This window comes from Linepithema humile, chromosome 5 (genome assembly GCF_040581485.1).
Source record: "Linepithema humile isolate Giens D197 chromosome 5, Lhum_UNIL_v1.0, whole genome shotgun sequence".
NCBI lineage: Eukaryota > Metazoa > Arthropoda > Insecta > Hymenoptera > Formicidae > Linepithema > Linepithema humile.
Window position 1 is genome coordinate 21,304,167 of NC_090132.1, and position 12,418 is coordinate 21,316,584.

Here is a 12,418-nt window from a genome sequence, read left to right on the forward strand (position 1 = left end):
GAAATTATAAGTTCACTAAATAATCCATTCTAACTAGTTTTTCTAAAACGCAAAACAAAATATTATTTACGATCCTCGAAAACTTGTAATATAGCATAAATTTAATTTTGTAGAAGATTTATATTTATTACTGAGTTTGGGATTTATTTACCTGGTGTTACAAATATTGAATTATGTAATAAGTAATTTGTTTTTTAAAAATCTGTTTACTTTTTTGTTAGACACAGCGCAGTTTGATTAACACGTAAACTAAATATACGTTTGTCGAAGTTGTAATCAAGTTCCGTTTGTATCACGATTTTTTCGCGTTGCGTAAAAGCATGCTACGTAAAATACAATAACACCTTCTATTGAAAAATACAAAATTACTTATTACGTAAACCAATATAATTGTAATTCAAACATATAGTACATACGAGAGTAAATAAAAAATAAAGGACATTTAAGAAATCAAATCCTTTAAAAAAGCCCGCTTTTTGATTTTTTTTACTTTTCCTCGTATATTTATAATATAAGATATTTATACTGCTTTTAAAATAATGCATTTGATCGTAATTTTCTTCATCATTACTTGATGTATTAATTAATTTAATACAGAAATGCATTATATTGACAGATCTGAGCAGTAATATAATTATCTGTACATAAGAGACGCATAAAGGAATTTATCATTATTATTTACATTATTCAAAAACTGACTTTATTTAGAAATCTCATTGCATTTTTCGACGCATTCCTGAAATAGCTCTTTGTCCACCGTTATGAACATACGCGAGTAACATAGGTAATTGCAAATATTCGCAACACGTGTCCAATGTAAACGGTTTTGTGCAAATGGCACGAGGGTCGAACGAGAACAATGCAAACGCATGGCGCAAACGTGCGTTATGATAACGTAGGCGGTTCGATTCGTACGTCATTCTATTCAACTGTTTCCTCGTCATAAATAGATGGGCCCGATTAATCACTGGGAGGGAGAGCAAGCCCAGAAGCTCATCTTATTGCGCGTTTAAAAATTCAATATTTTTTCCGTAGCTATTATTTATATTTCGATCAATTATATACTTGTCGGTTATGTCTCTACCCACGTGAGAAACGTAATGATATGTTAACCAACATGATACTTAACGTTTACCGCTACCATATAGGAAGTCGTTAAGATTTCCAACGCATTCTGTCGTCGAGTTTAATGCTAAGCTATGCCTTGCCAATCTTCCAGCCACGCATAGTATCTATCATATTGAGTCAATGATAAAAAAAAAAGGATGTCAAAAAATATCCTCCACAAAATAATTTTCAATTTTGCAAAAGTAGATTTTCCTACTTAAAATTCTTGTACAGTTAGATGTTCTGTTTGTGTCTTTTTGAATTATTTTAAACAAATTATAATTATATTTTTAATTTGATCTTTGATCACTAAAGTGTTACATTTGAAGCTAAAAATATTTCAATAATACCGATCCAGAATTTTCGAGAAAAAATAAATAAAATCACTCATGATAGAAATATTTGGAAAATTTGTAAATTAAGACAGAAAGTAATTTGAATGATTGTAATTTGAATGGATTAAAAATGCATTCCATTATCGGATGTCCGTGGGCGCTGCGACCGGAAGCTCTCTTATCGCCGGCTCTTTGTTTTCTACGCTTTAATTCACCGAAATCGTACAATAATCAACGACCGCGTCGGTGGCGTTAATGACACTGCATAGATTACGCTTATCGAGTCATACGGTCATGGTGCGAGGAATAAAAATAGCAGATATAGTTACATCGCATTAGTCATTGAAATATCCAATTGGATTATAAACTTATAATAAATGGAAATTTATATTTTAATAAATTCTCTAGATGTAGAAAGAAAGCTGCTTATCTCTTGGTTCCATAAGCTATCTCAGAATTTACTATGTTAATTTTACTAGCAAATTTTTCTAAAATGAAGTCAGAAATCTTATTTTAATAGCACCATTAAATAATAAATCAGATAAAATTCCTCATTTAAATTCTTAAAGCCTTACATATCCCGAATTTTAATTTAAAATGTAATCTTATTTTAGAAATTTAATATAAAATTTATTACTACGATATGTAGTCTTAAAGTCATCAAAGATTCTCTTATTAAAATCGAATCCAATATTTTGGAAAAATTCTCTCTGTTCAAGATTATTTTTATAATCTTATTTATTGTATCTAATCAATTGATTTGATCGAGTCAGGAATTATTTTATCATATTTATATTTCCTCTTATAGACATATATATTTCTTTGATCATTGATAAATCAAATAAACGCAAAATCAGTATTATTTCGCTTATTTGAATTAATCATACCGCTGCGCAAATTGACATTTGCTCTCTGATGCAATCTCGACGACGCAGTTACAGCAACTTTGATTTCCATTTCGCGAAAGAACGTCGAATGCAATGCGTCATTGTTAAAAAATTTATTAAAATTTTACTATTCCACAATTCTATTATTCCGCTAATTCCGAAAGTTGTTCAACAGAGTGAGAAAGTGTGTGAAAAATATCGTTCCAGAAATTTAGTATTCCATTAACATGGGAACAAGTAATTCGCATTAAACATACAAGTGACATACATCAACATTAACATACAAGTGATTCGATTGTATATGATTAATTCTTAATTAGATGTATGAGAGTTTTCTGTGATCATAAATTTTTCTGATTCTAGTTGGTGCGAAAAATGAATAAATATAATTAAAAGTATTAATTTTAATAAATTATAATAATCTTTATCTTTTATTTTATATTTGTGTTCCTAGTTGCCTAAAAAATAACCGATATAAATAATATTATGTTAAAAAAACTATTCAAAAGAAATTTAAAAAATAGATATCTGAGAGATCTTTTATTGTCAATTGTGTCAATTTTTTTCGTAAATCAATGTTCACAATCAAGGGTTAATAAATAAATCTAACGATTATTTTTGCACATGCTGCAGCAAAATGAAAAAATTAAATTTACAGAGAATATGGAGACATGAGATGTTTGTTGAAAAAAAATTGATTTCTGAGTTTTTTATATTCTTGTGTTCTAAATATATAAAATATATTCCAATTATGTGCAAAAGTTATCAAATACACACGAATTTTTTTCATTTTTCTCAAAAAAGTCAAAAGTACACTTAAATTAATTTATTTCGTAATATATCTGATTTTCTACATCACACTCCAAACTAAATATATATGTCGCGTGTAGAAATTACGATTTCATTGTAATTCGCTATTTTATAGGTTCCAATATAATCTATCCAGACTACAGGTGGTTTTCTTCAAAAAATTTCAAATAGACTCAAGCAGTGACAAGTAACTCAACTGTAAAAAAAAATGACAAAGCGAAAGATGGAGGGTATTCTTCTTTCACGATGAGTGTCTCAAACTAATATCATGCATCCGCGCGCGTCTTTGATGAACGCATTCCTCGTGTCGATCTAATTCAATCGACAGCGGGATCTTTTTTTCCAACCGCTGGCTAAAAAAAAAGAGCCATGTTCCAATCACGTGCCGCCTTCCAAAAATAGCGAGCAAGGTCACACCAGTGGGTTTCCCCCTCACCTACCGTCAACCCTCGCCGCCGCCCGCCCTAAACTCTCTATCGATCCATCGAGTTGGATACCATTAAACTCATCGGCCGGATGGAGTGTAACATTTCATGGATATGTATTGTTGTTATGTAAAAGAGACGGTTGAAAAATTGCTGATTCTATTGGCATCGTTTGGCGGAACAGTGATCACATTTTTCTCGTTTAAAGAAACAAAAGTTTGCGAAAACGTTTAATATAAAAAATTTACTCGGCATTTCAGTATTCTGTTTTACAATGCTGTTTAACATAACAAACTCATTTTTCTTAAAAAAATTTCATTTAAAACGTGCAATTTAAATTTTATATTATTCAAGAATAATGAAGATTAAATACACTCCTTCACTTTTATACTTTATAATGAAAAAAATTCCTCAAACCGAAAATATTTTCGAGGAAAATTATTCTTTCCTCGTGTGTTTACGGATACAGAGCAGGGCGATAAAGTAATGTCAATGCGGCGTAACCACGTAGCGATGTATTTTTATAATTTGTGCAAAAGATGGTGCAGCAAGTCGAGCGACTCTAATAACATTCAGAGCCTCTCAGTTGCTTCGGGCTATTTATAGCGGATCGCTCGATATGATGTACCGACTATTTTTAGCTGCTTACCTAGCTATACAGCCCTTTCACCCATTCGGTATGACACTCTCGTGACAGCCGGGCACGCGAAAATCGCCTGGTACTTACCTGAAAGAGAAAAGCAAATCTTTTCAAACTATGAGCTAAAAAAAGATAGTAACGTGCTCAGCAAACTTGTCTACATATCATGTTTATTATCTGAAATCGATTAATCTTTATTGGGATACTTTTTTGTGAAATAAATTCTAGAAAATAAAATCAATATCTATAAATCAATATCAAGTAGGCCAATCAATATCAATATCAAGTATAGACCACTGTTTCATAGATAAACATAAAAATAGACTTATAAAAAATTTTAAAAACTTTATAAATATTTATAAAAAGATCTTTGATAAAAAAGGTCTTTTAAATAAGTCGATTTTTCATAATTATCAGCTGATTTTATCGAGCAGATATATACATGCCTGTACATTAATTTGTACCAAAAGAATATTGAAGTATTAGAATATTGAAGAATTATTATTCATGTGGATTAGTTTTTTCGAAAAAATTTATTTTTCTAAAATTGTTTGCTACCATAATTTTAATATGTTTAATTCGCAATATTACAGATTCAACAAGAGTTATATTTGTCATTTTTATTAGAAATACGTAAAAATTAATTTTACGTATTTACATCACTAAACTGTTAATTCGTCGAAATTATATCGACTCTATTTCCTGATTCACACGTTCTCGGATTAAAACAATTTTCAGCGGGAAATGCGAGTCTCGGTGAAACTCGGTAGACTCACGTGAAAAACCAGACGCAAGGATCGCATCGAGCTGTCTCGATCTCAGCATGAGGTCGTCCGGAGCGTATAAATACGCGTCTTTAAAAAACCGACCGTTCCGCTTTTAAAAAACCGCGCTTCTCGTCGTTGTAGACGAATCGTGCTCGGGGTGGTTCGTGTTTCTACGAAGTGTCACTTTACTTCGTAGACCGAAAACACATGCGCTAAACCATGGCATGGCTAATTGTCCATGCACTATTTATCGCTTTCGAGTAAGCGTGAAACAAGAAAAGTTACAACAAATTCTCACAAAAAATCCAAGTTATTTAAAGTAAAGTATTTTTTGACATAAACCTTTAATTAAGAATAAAAAGAAGCCTATCGTGTTACATGATTTCAGAATAATTATTCTTCTCCCCGAATAAAATTAAAACAATTCGGAACTTTCATTCGGATTGATGAAACTGATTATTGCGTAGCGTGGTATAATGGGATAAATAGCATATAGTGTCGAGAGCAGTTTGGTTAGACGGGCCACTCTCTCTCGTGGTAGTATAGCGGACACATGTGTGTACTAGTACGAAAATAGTGACCGGCTCGTTCGAAAATACCGACCGCTAAAAATACTGACAAAAATAAACGTCCACACGTGTAAAAACACGCATTAATATTCGCTGCTCGTCCGACGGGCCGTCGTTTCCACGCCACACTGTATAGTGAAAGAGGACCGACTAAACGCGGGTGGCAGAGGGAGACGGACATATGTAAGTTGGGAGAAGAAAAAAGAGAAAGGAGCGTAAAAATCTAACGGCAGCGGACAAAGGGCACGAAGGATGGAGCGTGAGAAGAGACAAGAACAAGCAAGGTGCGAGTTTTACTCGAGGATCCTTAAACAAATTTTCTTTCGTTGCACCGATACTCCCGCGACGACTTCAACTATGTATGTTCAAAAATAGTCTCGGAATCGTGCTCTAAATTCTTCGAGTTACTTTCCGATCATCTTATTGCGCAGAAGATTAGATAGCAACGAAACAAAAAAAATGTTACGTTAAGATATGCATGTTCAAGTGTCTAAAATTATAATATATATTTAAAAATAATCTTAAGATACCACAACGTTTGCCGATAATTGAAATGATATGTAATTGTATACTTTTCTTTAAAAAAAATTTCCAATTCTGTTTACAAAAATAATAAAAAATATTGTAAGAAAACATTTTATATAAGTCTCGATTTCTGCCTTACATTTGTTGCTTACAAAATAAAAAAATATACATGGCTTGTATATAATTGCATTTGCTTTTGCTATTTTGCAAAGACTGACAATTTCGGATATTAATTCTGTTGAAAACAGCTTTCGAAAGACTTATGAGATTCCGAAATTTGCACTCATGGCCCTTGTATCATTTATCATGATCATTCCTCGATTCTACACTGGAAAATGCGCGCACGTACCAGCATGAAAGCTCAGACCTGACAGAAAAATTGCCAGGCGAGAGAGCGGCCTGGCGCCACCGTGACAGCGCGAGGCGGCGGCGCCCGCGCCGTTTTCTGACTCACAGGAGGTACGACGAAAAAGACAGCACAATACGACGGCAAGAAGGGTGGCCGCCCACCTCCGAGCATGATCGTGGTGTTGCCAGGGGAAACCCTGATATTTCGCACGCGTGACCCATAATCGCGCGAAATACTGGCGCGAAATGCGCTAGTGCGTCATCTTCACACTCGAATTTAGGTGGGAATCTTCCAATATATTGCAAAAGTAGATGTATAATAAAGAATAAAAATTAAATTTGGACATGCGAGACAGTATAAATAATACCCAGTATAATCTTTCAACATTTCCAATACATTTTGTAAAAAACGAAGTCTATTATCACCATGAATGTATATTAAAGTCGTTTATAAAAATAATAGGTTACCATTAAAAAATTGTGCATACAAATAGTTCAATATTTTATGTTTTATCGATCCCAGTCAACATAGAGACAGTCAATGTAGATAAAAAAAAAGAGATTAAAACTATGTCGAGAAATTCTAATTTCTAAATCCACCAACACAATTTCAAATAATTTTATTGTTCCAGAATGCGTTATTTAATCTCAAGTAAAGCGTTTTCATGACCGTCTCATGCATTATACTGATACATCAAGCCACAAGACGATAACGAAAAAGCAACTTAATACAATGGTAAAAAAATTGTTCTGAAATAATATTCCGTAATATTTTTTGACGATGAAAGAATTAAGCGAAAAGACACCACCTCCGTCTGACTTCTCATGCACTCAACGGATCCATCCGTTCCCGCCGACGGCCGTCAACGCCGTCATTGTCGTCATCGCCGTAGGTTAACAGGTAGGGACCGTTCCGCCACTCCCGCCGCTCGATCCGCCGGTCGCAGGGTACGGGCGCGGGCGAGAGGGAAGGTGAAGAGTGCCCGAGCTATTTATAGCATCATAGGTCTTTCGTGGGAGGATCGAGTGGGACGAGGCTGCGCGACAACCAACACTGGCGGCGTGCAGGGAGGTAGAAACGTGTCAGGGGTGGCGTTCGAGGAGAGTCCAAGGGAAACGGCGGCAAGGGTTTGTGAGGGAAGGACGGGAGAAAGCGTGAGAGAGGGCAAAGGGGCGTGCGGGGTGAGACGGTGAAGGTAAGGGTAAAGAGGAAAGAGAGCAAAGAACGGGGAGAGGCGAGGAGAGATGATAGTTACTATAAATAGAACCGGCACTCAGCCCGTGGACTCTTCTAGGGTGACCTTTGCGAGAAAAAGAGAGGGAGAGAAAGAGGGAGAAAGAGGGAGAAAGAGGGAGAAAGAGAGAGGCAACACCGACTTCCACGATGCTATTAGGCTAGGTTATTGGTTCGCCCTCGTCTCTTTCTCCCTCTCTTTCTATCTTCCTCCTGGGTTGGGCGCCACCGGCCGCGAATCTGGGTTATGTTTACTACCCCCTTCCCGCCCTTCGGTGGCTTGTGTTCGGGGCCGCGCGCGCGACGGCGCCGCGAGAACGCTGCGCGCGAAAGCGGCCGCGACACGCGAGAAACGAGTCTCCCGGGGTGCGGGCGTGCTCCCACATCTATAGTTCTAATTACAAAATTTAATGGTAAATAAAGACGGAAGAGAGTTCATCAAGACGCTCGAAAATTCGCCAAGATTATCCATTTTTACATAAAATCCTTTTGACTTTTACGAGAACAGTATTTTATACGAATTACTTCTCTAATTTATGACGCACTATGCGGACCTCAAAATTATACTACGCTCTACTTCCACATCGCGTATACTTTAGGAACATTGATTTATCGAGAGATTTATATCATTCAACTTATCAGACCCTGTTAAATATATAGACACAAATATTTGCTTAATATTTTAAATTATATATAAAATATTTATAAGAGAATAAAAATTATCGAGAACTTAATGTTTCATATCTAGAAAGAGAATAAATTAATTAGCAGTATAAGCGTAATAAAAAAACTGCATGTAAAGTTCTACACATTGACAGACCTACAGAACTATTTACATAAATTCATATTATCTCATATTATATCTTCATATTATCATTAAAAAGAAACTGAATTATTTTGCAGTATCCATACATAATAATGGATATCTATAAATAAGATGAAAAATAAATAACAGAAAAGTTATTTATAAATAAGTATAAATATTAATAGAGGATTTCATAAATTTGAAATAGAAGCTGTCTATCTTCGTATGATTACGAAACATCAAGTTTAGCTCGCAGATTTGCTCAATCGCAAGAGAAACAAAACGGCTGGACACGAGAGTAAATACAAAAATAAAGCATCATCGAAAAAGAAATACCGATGGAACGAACTTTGATTACCGATCTTTCCACCATGGAAATGATCGCTTTGATCAGTGGCCCCGGCAGCACCAAAGTAAATATGCGATATAATACGTCGAGATCAAAGCAACTATTGCTGTTGAGAGCAAAAGTCTAATCAAGTTAAGCCGAAATGACTTATTATAATTGAAAAGGCCATTTTCATGATTGATAATTCGATGTATTTCATAATTGATATAGGTTATGCGACGTGCTCTATATATTTTATGTTTTCAGTCAATATTTTCGCATTTTCTTTTACATTTACAATGAAAATATCATGGTTTGAACAAACATTCGAAATAAATAACGTAGAAGCGTTATAAAACAATTTTAATTAATTTTTTGCAGCAAAATTACACTTCGAGATTTACGGTTTGTGTATTAAGTAAATATAAAGCATGAAAATCAAATACAGAGAATAGATTAAAATTGAATGGTTTTACAACATAGTTTTATAACATCAGCTCCGTCTTTTTCAAAACCTGGTAAAGTTAATCTATGTTTAATTATTCAATTTACCAATTTTTAAGGCCTCTTATTCTCTCAGCTTTAAGATCAAGTTCTTCGAATTGTTAAGAAAATAAAGCAACTCATTTTTCTGCCAAATCCTTTCAATCACCGGCCATATTTTCATCGAGATCAATCGACATGAAGACTTATCGTCAGACACATGTATTTACTCGAAACTATCGTTGATGAGACCAACTCATCGCATGTGATAATGACTAAATTTGCGCCGAACAACCTGTCAGTCTCGCGTCGGTCACAAAGTTTTGGCCGAGAGTGTTCCGCGAAATCGAGCGTGACCGTAAATTGTGCCAACGCGACTAACATTAGTCTTTACCTCTCCGAATGTGGATGCGCGAAGCACCATTTTGGACTTTAACTTCGTCGTAAGAAGAATCGCTTGTCCAGCATAAATAGGCCCGTATTAATAACTCATACTTCGCGCTAAATGTAGCCACCAATACTCGGCCCAAATTAACATCGTATGCGGTTTTCACGAAGAAACTTAGAACTCCAATAATTGCACTAAATGTGAAGTATAAATATAGATCGTAATAAAAATTAAGTATTTTGGAGAAACTGGATTTAAAAATTTATGTTTGCAGAAAGCAAAGAGTTATTTTTATAAATCTATTTAACAAATAAGGAAATTGCAAACACGTATTACGAATAAATATAAAAAAATATATAATATTAATGTGACATAAATGTAAAAATATAAAATATAATTATATATTAAAGGTTAGATTTCTGAAAAATAAATATAGTTAAATGCAATATAATGATGTACGATAGCACTAAATTTTTCGTCTAAGAAAGATTTGACTGTCAATTTATCACAGAATCTATTTGAATTTGCTGAATTTTCAGATATTCCGCATACGTATTTATTACCGCATAAAGAAATAATAAATGTCCGTCGCCATTCGCGTTGAAGTATCTCGCAGCTTAAAAGTATTTCACTGCTGTCTCGATAAGAGTTAAATTTATTGAAACGTCCCACTTGGGTAAGATTTAGAAGTACGATTTCGCTACGAATTACGTTAAATGGGAAACGGGAGAGAGATATATATATATATATATGCGTGAGATAGAGAGAGGACGTTAATATTTTTCATCGCGACACATTGAAAGCATTTTATGCGAGCGCCGATGAAAAATGCAGCAAAGAGCAGCGCGGGATGAGTAATCGATGACAACATTGGTCGGTGCAGCAACGGCCGCACGGACGAAAATAGAAACGTTCACGTGCGCCGATCGATCGGAATGTTTTTCAGGCTGCGCTTTCGCCGTGAATTCAAATTTTCACGAGCGTGCGTCTAGCAATAACTCTTAATGTCACGAGCAATTGCACTAGAGCGAATTCTCACAAATATATATTACTTGCATGGTTCGTATGAAAGCTCTACGTAGTCGCAAATAGCTACAAAATATAGCGGTAAACGGCGATGTTTTTTATTTATGACACATTTTCAATCGATACTCGCTATTATTTTTCGTCGATTGTAATTACTCGCGATAAAAATAAATGCGTAATAAATTCTATGACGTTTTATCGAGCTCTGTTGAGGATAGGAATCTTTCACCGGGCGCGAAACGGAAACTTTCCTTCTACTCAACATCCTTCACGAAAGAAATTCCTTAATATACAGAAAGTTTCGCTCGAAAGATTCACGCGATAAGCAAGGAAAACCATTTTGCACGCGTTATTAACGCCGGCGAAACTTTCCCGGTCTGCCTATCAGCCGCGGATGGTGCTGATTCATTGAAAAAATATCAAACTCGTTATAGCGCATCCGCAATCGCGCGATTACGGATCGTGTGGAAGAATTAATGTTACCGTCGAAGGATGCTGCGCAACTTTCTCGCGCGTATCTTCTTCGATAACGAAAACGAATGCGAGAACGGAATCGGCGTGCAGCGACGAGCACCAACCACCACCCACACACAGATACAGCGCGGCAGTCTGTAACAAAATTAGCGCGGGCACAATGCGAACCCGCCTTCGCTCGAGAAAATAGAATTGGCAGGCGACCAAAGTCGAGTCTTGAATAGATTTGAACTATATGGATCCTCCTTCGCCCTCTGTTCTCTCCCTCGTTCGCTCGCTCGCTTGGACATCGTACCATCCCCCGTGTACGCGGCCTTTGTGTGATGTAACATGTCCTCATCGCGTTATTGCATTCGTTATGCGTGACGAATTAGCGTGAAAAATGAAGCGAGAGAACACCTTATAATCTTAAACAGACGCGAGAGCAAGCGTGAATGCACAAAGCCAGATGACATGTATCACTCAACGGAAATTTTTAGTATTCAGTGAATATTCTTGCGGATCAATGATTTTGCAACGCTGGAATGTTTAATAACGCATGGAAAAATTAGAATTCAAATAATAAAGAACGGTATCCGTGTAGCAATAATATATCCGAAAGACGAATTAATATACCTGGAATTAATAATTTCAATGTTATTTCCGTTTTTGCGTACTCCGCACATTTCTCAAACAAATTGCAAAATATTTGTAACACAATTTAAGTTAAACGGATGACTGCTAACAACTAGAAATTCGTCAATTCAATCGGCGTGATAGGCGAAAATTTGGCAAGCGATGGCAAACGACATTCGGACGGTTAGGAATATCGTCGGAGGGAACAGCGACAGCTCGCGCTACGAAGCGCGCGAGAGCGAAAATAAATGGAGCCGACAAAAATAAACGCGGGGCCGCTATTTTGTGTGCATCCCGACGGCCGTGTCGGTATTAACGCCAATGTGTACGGTCGATTGTGTGCATGCGCGCGTGGTATGCGGCAAATTCGCTAATCCCACCCCGAGTATATACACGAAGAGCACGCTGCTCGTGTAACCGTGCCGATGCTCCGAATATCCGAGGCTAGCAGATCGGCCGAATCGTCGATCTATCCATATCGATATTCGATGTCACCTGTGATATTGCGTGATATCGCGAATACGCAACGATTTTGCCGTCTAGAATGTCTAAACAATCGTTTTTAATTATTTTCTAACGCCAAAAATGTTCACTTGTCATCTACTTCTGGAACTGTCAAATAATTTTAAATAATTATTATTATTTCTTTTGA

The 12,418-nt window shown here is 35.8% G+C and overlaps 1 protein-coding gene across 6 annotated transcripts in view; it reads right to left on the reverse strand.

Annotated features, from left to right (window-relative positions):
* Positions 1-12,418, reverse strand: part of HDAC4 (histone deacetylase 4) — a 96,803-nt gene that overhangs the window by 54,388 nt on the left and 29,997 nt on the right. The window contains exon 2 of one of the 6 annotated variants that reach the window (XM_067355530.1): positions 4,214-4,291. The exons of the other annotated variants lie outside the window; for them this stretch is intronic. The gene's annotated coding sequence lies outside the window, so the exon portion shown is untranslated. The remainder of the gene's footprint in view (positions 1-4,213; positions 4,292-12,418) is intronic. 6 annotated transcript variants of the gene reach the window in all.